General features: G+C 41.0%; 1 long non-coding RNA gene across 1 annotated transcript; it reads right to left on the reverse strand.

Annotated features, from left to right (window-relative positions):
• Positions 1-8: 8 nt before the first annotated feature.
• LOC115616732 lies at positions 9-11,206 on the reverse strand. The gene is made up of 3 exons (XR_003994373.1): positions 9,972-11,206; positions 1,588-1,615; positions 9-1,346 (listed from the first exon to the last, which is right to left on the reverse strand). It is a non-coding gene; the product is annotated as an uncharacterized LOC115616732 (long non-coding RNA).
• Between the last annotated feature and the right edge of the window lie 928 nt (positions 11,207-12,134).

Raw genomic sequence — 12,134 nt, forward strand, 5'->3', positions numbered from 1 at the left:
TCCCCGCCCCCTCGCCCGGAGCCCGGGCGGCGAGCACAACAAAGCCGGGGACGGAGCCACACCGCGGGCTAACAGACAGACAGACAGACGGCCGCCGCGCTTCCCCTCCCCCGGCCCGGCCTGCCCCCGGGGGATCCCGCCCCGCCGCGGGGTCCGCCCGGGGATGCTGAGGGGGAACCGCATCAGGTGGCGCCGATGCTTGGGGTTCTCCTCGGGAGAGTTGGGGCCGGGAGCACCGGGGTGGATTGGCACGGGTGACGGGAGTGACACGGGGGAAGGTGACAAGTAGTGGGGAGGTTGGAGCAGGAGATCGAAGGTACAAATGGGAACCCAAGCCCGTGCAGGTGGGGACGTGAAGCCAGGCTTAGATGCGTGTAGTCATAGTGAGGAGTGCTGCTGATCCGGGGCGGTATTCTGCGTGGGTAGGGTGTGACAGACGGGCCATAGAAACTGTTAAACTTTGGACCAATTCACTCCTTATCTTCAGTTTATAAAAATCATCGGCCCAGTTCTGCGAGCTGCCATTGTCGAAATTTAAAAAAATAAAATACGAATAGCCTTGCATCAGTGCTGTGTGGCCTAATTTAACACCCATCCCAGAGAAAAGGTGACTCTTTCCAGAGTTTTCCCAGCACTTTCTGTGAGGGGAGCTCCACAAGTGAGGGCAGCTTTCTGCAGGGTCAAAGGGGCCTCTGGAGGGTGGGAGAAGCTATAGAGGTTGCCACAGTAAAGTTTACGTCGGAACATTGAGCTAATAAACCACACACCTATGCTTACTAACAACCTTACTAATATTCTGTACTCATTTGGTCATGCCATTGCACTGGCTTCTTCCTGTTGAGGCAAGCTGTAAAGTGTTATCATATGGGTAGTCATAGATCAGGATCCAGCCAATGGATTAGGATCCAAACCTGTGATGAAAAGATGACCTGTGCTTCACAGAGTTTATGATGTAGCTTCAGCACAGCCCAGGAGGTTGACTTTCTGAAGTTACACACAGAACTAAGCAGTTAGTGTGTCTAGAGGTGCCATACTGAGAGAGCTCAGAGCCTGGGCCTCATCACATCAAATCTGGGGCAAGGAACTGATCTTTTTGAAGGCCTTCGAAGTGGGATGTGGCTCTTAAAGCTTTTCTCCTTTAAAATGAGACCCCTCCCCACTGCGGGTCCGTGTGCACTCACATCTCCTTCCTCCCAAAATGTCTCTTCTTCCAGGTGGAAATTTTCAGTGCTTCCTCCTGTGGTGGCACTGCAGTTCCAGTGTCACTTCACCCAAGAGCAGGGGAGTGCTGGGATCAGGACCTGGGATCCCTTCCTTGTGCAGGAGTACGTTGCCCGTGCAATTCCCTGTTTAAAACAAAACCACCAAGTGTTAGAAATGACCATTTCCTTACAGGGTAGACAGAGCACAAGAAAAAATGCTGATTCATGGCTTAGTCACTATTTCAAGCAAAGAGAATTTGAGACAATTCTACACTTCACTTACTTCAAAACACAGACACAATATACCTGCTGATTTTATGGCTTATATACAGCACTGAAACAGTTAAAAAGTTATTTTATAAGAGTTACATAAATTCACACACACCTCAAAGACATTCCAGGTGTCCTGATTCCTGCATTAAAAAAAAGAAGAAAAATCAGCCTTCATAACTGAAGGTCATACTATTAAAGCTTCAAATTCACATAGGCAGGTCATTATCCTTTTCTAAAACAAACTATATAAAGCAAATGGCTGACGCTTTGCAAATATTGCAACATTCAAGCCACTGCTGAACTGAAGAGAAAATCAAAATATAAAGCCACTTCTCACATACATAACATATCTCTAGGTTATTCTAGATTTTTCCTAATGATGGTGATGGTGCTTTGTTTCTGGGGCCTTGCAGTGCACTCTGGACCCAGTGTTCAATAATTCTGATATCATTTAGTATTTAATGTTATGTTAAACATAGTGTTCTTGCTACATGATCTGTTTTCTAATGGGTAACGAGTGTGTCAGACGTTAATTGCAATGCCAATATTTAAAATAAAACCTATTGGGATTAAATATAGTATTTCATTGCTCAGTAGGTACATGAACATTTTGATGCCTTCATTACAAGTTTTTCAAAGATCATGAAGTTTCATACTGACCTTTTCAAAGATCATTCGTTTCATTCTGCTTTTCAGAAAGCAACTTGCTCGACTCTAAATTCTGCTAAGATTTTTGGACAGGCTGCTCACCTTTCAGTGGAAATCCTGCAGTAGATTGCAAGTGTTAGAGCATTCACTGACAGTTTGCACATTTGGGTCACTATATTAAAATGCACTGTCTGCAGGATTGCTGCTGCTGCTGCTGTGCATTTAATCTTTAATATGTGCAATATTTGATTGTATTTATTGAGTTTTAAATAACCTCTATTGCGTACTAATACATCCAAAATGCATCAGTGACATGTAAGAAAGTCCTATATGGTAGGAATGTATTTAACAGGGTGAAAGAAGAGGAGCTTTAGCTCTCATTAGCACCTGCAGGCACAGTACGTGTCCCATTTAGGTCAGGACTATGTCGTCTCTTGACTAACATACGTAGAAATGACCTAGATCAGGTCGCACTTGGATAGACAAATGCACCAGCTGCAAACCGCTCGCTTCTGCCTTTTTGGCTTTGTATAAGTATTACAATGACTGCACCTTGGATGTCCGACAGATTTTTCTGTCCCATCGTATCTCCCAATTCTGTAAGGAAATCAGGAATTTTACTTATTGCTCCCCTTCACTGAGTAGAACTGCCAAGCAGAATTTAAGACAAACTGCTCCATGAGGGATCTGTGCAAGATCTGCAGTGAGCAGAGGTCAGGAAGCCTTGCGAAGCGCCAAGAACGGCAGTGAATGCAAGACACTGAAGATACTGACAGTGCCTGATGATTGAAAGTGCTATTTTGCCAACAGAAGAATTCCACACAGATGTTATGATCCAGAGTTACTGGTGCCAGTGCTATCCCCGAAATTCTCAAAATATTCTCAGATTAATGGAACAGATATCTTGTGGATTGTGTTTAGGTTTAGAAGCCAACAGTTTACAGTAAATGTTGGTTTTATGCAGTTCCATTTCAAGGGTGAGAAGAGGTTTCATGCTTCGGTGCTGATCTGGTGAGATAAGCAAGCAAATATCATCATTAACTGCTGACAAGTGATCCATGTTTCACTCTAGGCTGATATCATTGAGCAACAAATCCTTTCAAGATGAGGTAGCTAGCTCAGATCCGGAGGGAAGGGAGTGCCTTGCATCACCCTGCAGCTTACTTCTGGATGACAGCCTTGCTGCTGGGCTCAGGAGGGAGTCCCATCCAGTTGTCTTCAGCCAGAAGTTCACAACTGAGGTGCAGTCTCAAGGGTTGGAGGAAGTATATAGAGAAGGGGTGAGCTCAGGCATCTTTAGGACACTGACAGGGTTGTAGAGGAATCCATAAGGACAAAATAATTTAATAATTGGTATCATATTAGTGAAACTTTGGAAGAAGCATTTGTAAATACAAGAACTTCTTTTGTTGTATGGCTGCACAAAAAAGAGCTTTGATTGCTTGAATTTCCCAATAGGAAGAAAAAGAAAACTTTACATTCACAGATATTTCTCAAAGGATTTGGTGGTTTTGGACACTGGGAAATGTGAACAGAAGTCTTTAGCCAAATAGTGTTCATTTTTAGAAGAGAACAGTTTAGTTAATTTGTTTTTGGAGGTGAGGTCCTTTCCATCTTTAGAACAGAAGAGCACACTGGAAACTCCTTCCTCAGCATGTGGTACGTGCTCAAAGCAAATTGACATTTAAGAATTACATTCCATTTCTTTCTGTATAGAGGTTTAATCACACCACATTCTTTCAGCAGTAATGAGAGCTGGCTGGTGTTATATCACATCCTTCCCCAGTTTCTGTGATGATCTCAAGAGAGCAAGACGGTTCTGCCCCTATTATTAAGCTTTTGTGAGTAAATTAAAAGGTTAAAACTTTTTTTTTTTTAAATATAAAAATATTTTAAATTATCTGGATTGTATTTCTTTCTACTAGTTGTCGTTTACTAAATTTCCTAGAGCCTGTCATGGTTGAATTATAGTCACCACCCGTAGAGATCATGGAGTTAAAGACAGAGTTGATCAGAAGAGAATTACATGTCCATTTCCTTTCTCTCTATGATGTATTTCCTTTGTATGTGCAACTGTTAATACTAAATGCCTGGTTTTGCCACCTGATGGTGTAATATTGAGAAGAATAGTATTACAGCAGTAGACACCTAGGCAATAATCACACCACCAGTGTTCCCTGCCTCTTTCTTAATTTGCCTGATAACTCATTCCCTTTCAAAGCATTCCCATTTGTCGCTTGGCAAAACATCACTCTAAAGAAGCTTTAGTTTTCTTGCGTGACATGCACTTTTCATTAGACTGTACTGTCTGTCCCAAGCTGATTTCCACCATTAACAGCAAGGGGCTTCAAAGCAAAGACTTTCTCTTACCATGTTAAAACAGTGCCTAATAACAAGTAGGCCTCACCTAAGTTGATGTCCCAGCACAAAAGTCAGTAAAATCTAGTCATTAGACAGGATCAGCAGCCTTGACCTGCTCCATCAACAACTTCCGTTGCAATGGGCATTGCTCTCCTAGTCTGCCTCTTTGGCACAGGTTTTTCTTCTAATCCTTCTGTAAGTCAATCATAACTTCTTACTGTAGCAAAAGCACTTCCTAAATTCGTTGCAGCTCCATCACATTTTTGTCCTGTTCCTGCATGGAATTGTGTCCTCCATGAGGCTTGCTGTTACCATCCCTGCCGCTTTTCCATATAGAAGGATCAAACTCCACTGAAGTCATGTATAAAGTACTTCAGCATTTCAGGAAGAAAGACTAGAAGTAGATAGTTTCATTTTGTACGAGATTCCTAATTTCCCTTTGCAGAGTATGAAAATTACCAGACTGGAGCATTGTTTGCATGCTGTGAACTGAACAAACTATATTCAAGTATTCAGATGCACATGCTGGTTTAACGGTGGCACTGTTACTACTCAGAGACAAAGAGAGTTAACCCAGCAATTGAAGACATACCTATCAGAGTTATATGATGAAGAAACATGTCAGGGGCTCTGCTTCTCACTGAGACAACCTTTGGCATGCAGAGACAAAGTTTATGCAAGAGGTCAAGATTCAATCCATTTCTCAAGCTGGAGCTTGAAATGGAGCTTTTCAGGAGAAGAAACTAGGAAGGAAATCTCCACCCATATGCTGGCTACTGAGAAGGGGGACAGAAGCCTGGAGCAGCAGACACCATAGCCCTCTGAGACAGGATGTGTCTTGGGGAAATGATGTGTCTCTGAAGGGAAATGACTGCAGCTGTGGCTACAGAAAAATGCATGAGCTCCCATATCATAGGATTTTCCAGTGGTTAGTCACTAAGATAACTTCTAAGTCCATCCATCCAGAACAGATTAGTAACTGATGCACAGATATTCCATGCAGTTTTTTAGCCATACTATTTTCCCCATTTTGTCCTGCAGGACTGCACTATCCTAATGCAATTTTAGAAGAAGAAAAAGAGGCAGATTTAAAGAGCCAGGCATTGAACACAGAATCAATAGAGGCATTGCATTTTATCACTAAGCAGAGGCTAAAACTCACTTTCTGGAAGAGTTAAATCTGTCATGAAAAACCATGTCCTGGCACTTGGGCAAAAAATGGAGATTACATCCCTGTTCCAGCCCCAGCACAGATATTCCATGTCTAGCATATTCTGTTGTCTAGCTCAAGTCAACACTGTTCTCTGCTGTCAGATGTACAGTGTCTCACAAGGCATAACCAAAGGACAGGCTTTGTGGAGCTTTTTTAACAGCCCAGCACAAAGGGCAGAGCCTACCTTCGGTCTTTAAGCATAGAAAAGTAGCTTAGGCTACTGACTCAAAGTACAAACTAGGTCTTCAAAAGTCCTGGACCAAAAAGGTTTGTTTCTGACAAATATTTCCTTTATTCTTCCATGATTTCTGCTTATTTATCCATAAAATATTATTGATAATACAATTTCTTTACCAGACTCTTGGACAACTGGCTTTGTCAAGTGCTTTAAGAGCTACATACTAAGTAATCCAATTGAAATTACAAAGATTTCCTGAAGAACCACATGTTGCCTTGTGCAACTGCTCTGCAGGACTTTCTGATGTTACTTTGTGAACGAAGCAACTCATCCTTAATTTATGTAGCTGATATAAATAGCATCCATGAAAGACCTTACAGAACAAGACAGTTAGAAACAGCCTCCTCTGAGTGACATGTTTCAGGAATTTACTGCTGTACTACAACATCTGTCTCCAGCTATTGTCTGATTCAACGTGACAGTGTGTATTTGTCCCAGCGGTATTCAGCTTAGACAAATGAAGTGTTAATAGGAAGACTGTCAGCCCAAACAAGCATTTAAGAGAGTTGACGTACAGCACTAGTTTTGACCATACCGTATTATTTGGCCACTAAAGGAAAACCAAACCTTCTCTACTTTTTCTTTTCCCCCATGGCCCAGCATCAATTTCAAATAAGAATTTTGTTGTCTGCAAAAGATGAGCTGCAAAATCTATATTGTAGGTCTCTCTGAGTCTTAATTATGCTGATGCTGAGAGCAGGGTACCACTGACAGTGATGCCAAAAGCTGACTCAGTCCTGCTGCTACAAATTCACCCCTTAGACACTTAAACCGGCCCTCACTGGATTGTTCTGACTTTCTATGTTTCTTCAAGCAGGTGGAAGTTTTTTCCATGTGTCTTATACAAGTTACTTCCAAATATTGTAAATCAAGAGACAAAATTAATTCCAGGAGATTTATGAAATTCTAACAGTATTGTGTACTTCTCCAGGTAATTCAATCTGTAAGCTTCAGAGGCAAAAATGGCTAAAAAGCCTTAACCTCAGGAGATGATTATTTTCTGCCACAGGGAAGCAACTGATTCAGAATGAGCTGTTGCAAGATGTGTGTAGCACATACAGTTTTGTAGATTACTGAAGAGAACCCTGGCTAACTGGCTTTAGAAGCTTTCTGCTGTGTCTTACACTAATGAGTCTGTGGAGATTTATAAACGCGCTCCAGGAAACTAAATCTATAAATAAGATCAATCATGACACAAAAGCATTTGTAGATTCAATAAAAACAGTAATCCTTTTTGGTTTTTAATAATCCAATTCCTAACACTTTCTGAACTGCAGAAATACCCATCCACAGCCTGCACTAGCTTCCTCTATGCTTTAATGGAATCAACCACAAGTCCACTGTGAAATCAGTTTGAGAGGATTTAAGAGAAAGTTATCTCTAAAATTATTTCATCCTAAAAATTCTAAAGCCAGGTTGCATGCCAGACAAGAACAGCACAGATATTTAAGTAGGTTAGTGGGTCTAGTGAAGTGCTGAAAGTAACCTGAAGCAAAATCTGTCACCATATGTCTTGAATCATTCTTTTATTCCACTCTTTAAACCCTTTAAAAATAGAACCATAGGAAAGGTGAGGGTTTTTCTTTCTTTTCTTTTTAGCAGTAGAATTCAGGGGCAACATATCTAATAAAAAATGCCATCAGAGATAATCATCCTGCAAGCAGATACATCCAACCCTATTTGCATATGTACTGATTCACCGACTGCAAAATTAGGGTTTTTTTGAGCAAATGTCACATCTCATTTGTTCTGCAAAGTGCCTTGTGCAGTTTGGTTGCTACAAATCTAACAGTTTGGATTATACTACTAGAGAGACATTATGTTCCAATTTGAGTCTAATACACAGTTGGTTAGCTATGAGGAAGTAAGCTTTCACTTTGGTTAAAATGTTCTTTGTGGGTTTTTTTTGGTCTTGTTTATTTTTTTTTTTTGTAACTAGAGCACACTGGATTCTGTTGACAGCTGCAAATCCACTGTGCAATACAGTAGATCAAATGTTGTTCCTCGCAGCAGTGTAAGATATCTGCATATGCAATAGCTTATACTGAACAATTAGTTTTTAAAGGTAGTCTGGAAAAAAGCTGGTTGCAGCAGTGGGCTAATCTATTTTTTCTTAAGTAATTTCTAGCGTTATATGCTATTAAAATTGGTTTTATTAGATCCCCATTGTCAGTCTTCCTCAGTCACCTCTGTCTTTCCTTTCTGACCTAATTTAAATCTTGCACAGTTCTTACTATTCCTCCTCTACTTATGTTCTTTTCTAATTCATGTCTGGCCCCAGACTGCAGGTGTTGATCTACACTACAGATGGGGTAATAGCTTCAATTTTAGGAACTATACAAGAAGAAAGATTCCTGCTTAATTCAAGTCAAATTTTGCCAAGCAGTTCTTCAGCAACGGAATGTAGATGTCCTGTCTGCCCCATCCCCCCTGCCTTTATTTTCATAGATTGGTAATGTTCTCTCTATTGTAAGCTATATGATTGCAGTAATGGGCTGCTTTTTTTTTTTAGCCATTAGGGGAAAGGAAATGACATATGGAGAGAATTCAAGTCCCTCCTCATTCCTAGAGAGTCTATCCAGAAAGTTAGTATGCAGAGCTCCATCCAAGTGTCGTTTCCTGCTCACAATTGGGAAGGGGAGCTGGGGGTGGGAGGAGGAATGGATACGTAACATTAAATTGCTGCTTCTGATTAACAGCAACATTCTGCAAATGATTTCACAGCATTGCTTTGAACAGAATTGAATGTCTGCAGCCCAAGTATGTATAGCAATCCACTGATGAAAGAGCTATTTTTACATCTGTTTCATATAGTGGGTAAGAATGAAGTGATTTGGGTGGTGGAAATGTGCCTTGGAGATTATTCAAGATTTTCTGATAATTCTATACCTCAAATCTTCCACATGCCCACAGAGCAGTATTACATACTCCTGGTAGTATAGCTATTTTACCACTCTGAACCTGTACACAAAGCAATCTGTTGCAGATAAATCAGACAGCTTTCCACTATTTTTCATATCAAATCACACCTTCAAAAGATGATCCCATGATTTTCACTTCACATTGCAATGCAAATTAAGTTATGAAGTAAAGTAGAATGCTTCCTCATTATACTGTCTCTTCTGTTGAGCTCATCCAACCTCTTCCACAGTGAAATTGGTGCCATTGATTTTGCTTTTAGTATGTCAGTCAACTGCAACTCCCTTCCTTATGTATGTATGATTTACACATCACTTCTGGATTAGCCCCGTTGTTTTATTTAAATGATTAGCACAACATTTTAATGTGATCGAGCAAGTTCTTCTTAATAAGAATTAACAGGATTTTTCTCCCCGCTGCTTTAATTTTTCTCTCCTCTCCTCATCCCTTTAAATCCCAACTCCTCTTCCCTCCCACTAATGACACTCCCTAGGGCAGTGGGTGAACTGCAACCTGGAAACAGGCCATGGTTCTTCCACGAAATCTTCTGGCTTCTGCGGAAGAGCGTCCATTTCCTGGAGCCAGTCTGAGACAGACAGTGCTTTGCAGTCAGAAACAGGACTGGAATCCAGTGACCCCTGGTCCATATGAAGTGCTATGAAACTCACAGCAAATCAATTCTTTCTTAGCTGTCTACATGCTGAGTTTCTGCCTGACTCCTATCAGTGCCAGGCTGTGGATCAATGAGGAAGTGTTTTTCAAACACAAACAACTCTGTAGGTTGAATGTGCTTGTGAATGCTTTTTTTCCCTGAAATTTGCAATTGGGTTTGGTACACCCCTCCCATCCTCAGGAGGGGTCACCCAATTCCCTCTTAGACTCTTCTCTTAGCACATTCCCCTGAAGGTGAGTCAAGCATAAGCTTTTAACTCAGACCAAAGAGTTAACGTATTTCCTAATCAGGTTTTAAGTGAAAGTCACAACATTTTTCTCTATAGGCCAAATATCACCAGTCAGTGAACCTTCATTAATTACTTCTGGTTTGGATAACAGTGCTTTTTCCCCAAATTGTACACACTCCTAAAGTTTAGACCTGTGCTTAAATGTTACGTCGTACCTTATCACAAAAGAGATTCAATACTCCTGAGATTATCCTTTCGCTGAATATAGGATTATCATGACCAGATGTGCCATAGGTTAACTACAGGAATGGACATCAGGATTCCCAGGCTCCAGGTTAATTCTGCCAGCTACTTTTTGAACACCTGTGGATAGCTTTCTTGTATCCCAGTTTGCCTTGCTGTAAAATAGATTTAGAAACAGATCTGTGAAATATTGTTAACTAGCGAATTCATTTTCCTGTACACTTACAGCTGTTCCTTTTTGTTCATATACCAGTGTAGTTCTGTGCAATTTAAATCATTTTGTATAGAGCAGCAGGAAGCAGCTTTGCTTAAAAGAATGTTTCAGTCTAAGTCACAGGGAAATAAAGAGTAGGTTTCTCCTAATCTAACTATTTCTAGCTTTTCTACAGTTTAAGTTGTTCTTTCTGTAGAAGAAAGTGAGCAGACATGCTATTGAACAACAGGACTGCAAAGCCTCTGCCCTCCTTTCAGCATCTTTGGGAAGAGCAGGTGGAAGCAATCACACAGGCAGCATCTGCTAGCAGCAGAATTTCAGAGGTGGTTATGTTTGCTGAGATCTTATACTGAAATCTTGCCATCACTCTACAGATAAAATAGCATTAGCAACAACTGCATTCCAAGCCAGTTGATGTCAGCAGGGGTCTGTTATTGTTGCTTTCAGCATAGAGGAGTTGGCAGACTGACACATAGGCCACCAGACATTTATTCCAGCCCTTGTCCTGAATTAAGCATTTGCCAAATAACAAAGGCTAGTTCTTAAATCTGGCTGGGCAACACACACACAAAAACCCAAAACAAAACCCCAACCAACAAACTGAGAACTAGGAGCAACAACAATTCTCCTCTCCCTTTTTGCTCCTACCCCATTTTTAAAGCTAGAGATGCAGCCCAATGGGTGACTGTGATCCTAACCTCAGAAATAGTTTGCATTTTCTTAGAATAAGGAGTGACTCACCCCAGTCACTTACTCATAATCACTGTAGATTGTTGCTTGTGGAAATACATGCTGCCAAGAACAGGGCTCATTGGTGGATAGGCTGAACACATTTTTCTTGGATAAAAACAAAGTCTCAGTCCCCAGAAAGTTAATTATTAAGCCACTGAGCTGTCAGGCATCTAGAGAAGAATGTGCAGTGTTCTATTGTTAACTCTATATATTAAATTCTGAAACAACTACTTCAGAACAACAAAAAGTAGAAGTAACACTATTAAACAAGTGTTACGCATTTTCATCTCCTTTACTTATACAGAAAGTCAAATTAACTGCATATATGCCAAAAAACAATTAAAGCAAGTTTTATTTTAAAGTAATAATACCCTATCACTTTTAAAAGATTATACCTTATATTAAATATTTAACCAGAAATTAGCACATAGACGTTTCCCATAAGTATAAGAGGTGCCCCAATGGATTTTATTGCAGTATTTTCTTAATAGGAAAATCAAGTACATCATACCTGAGCAGTCCAGGTTGGCTGAAATTCTGCATCAACCACTTAGAAGCAAACGAGACTGTGAGGCTGCCTGCAGCACCCTCTACCGGAAAAATGCCAGATCTTACAGAGTGAAGAAATGACTCAAGAATTCTGAATTCTGTTTCACATTGCCTGTATAAACCCACAAACATAAAGTATGGGGAAGCAGTGGTTTCATTTGTGAAAGCTGAATTTGCATAATTGCATTTGTATCGGTTAATTCTTTCAGTTCTTTACAGACACAGAAAAATCATCATTTTAGAGACGATGCTTTTAAAGTCAAAGTTGGAGATCTGGCAACAAAGGAAAGGACACACGACTTCACTGCAGATGCCTAAAAGCCCTGTTTGGTTGGGTTTTTGCCCCAGAACATTAAAGGCTTTGGCATTGCAAGGCAGATGGTTCTTTCCCCTTTGCAGGGGTACTGCTAAGATAATACCAGAATGTGGTCCCAAGGGTGTTGCAGAGACTGTAGTGTCAGACTTTAGGTCTGTTCCTCAGTCTGGCACTATCTACAGCTTCTTCTGCAGGTGCTGGTGCCACCTGCACTCTCTCCCATTAATATAGATGGCAGGCAGGGCTGGGAACATGCCACAGCCACAGTTCAGTCTCACCCTTGATTTGGCAGCACAGGCACAGAGACAGAAGGTTAGTCTCACT

Source organism: Strigops habroptila, chromosome 14 (genome assembly GCF_004027225.2).
Source record: "Strigops habroptila isolate Jane chromosome 14, bStrHab1.2.pri, whole genome shotgun sequence".
In the NCBI taxonomy this organism is placed as follows: domain Eukaryota; kingdom Metazoa; phylum Chordata; class Aves; order Psittaciformes; family Psittacidae; genus Strigops; species Strigops habroptila.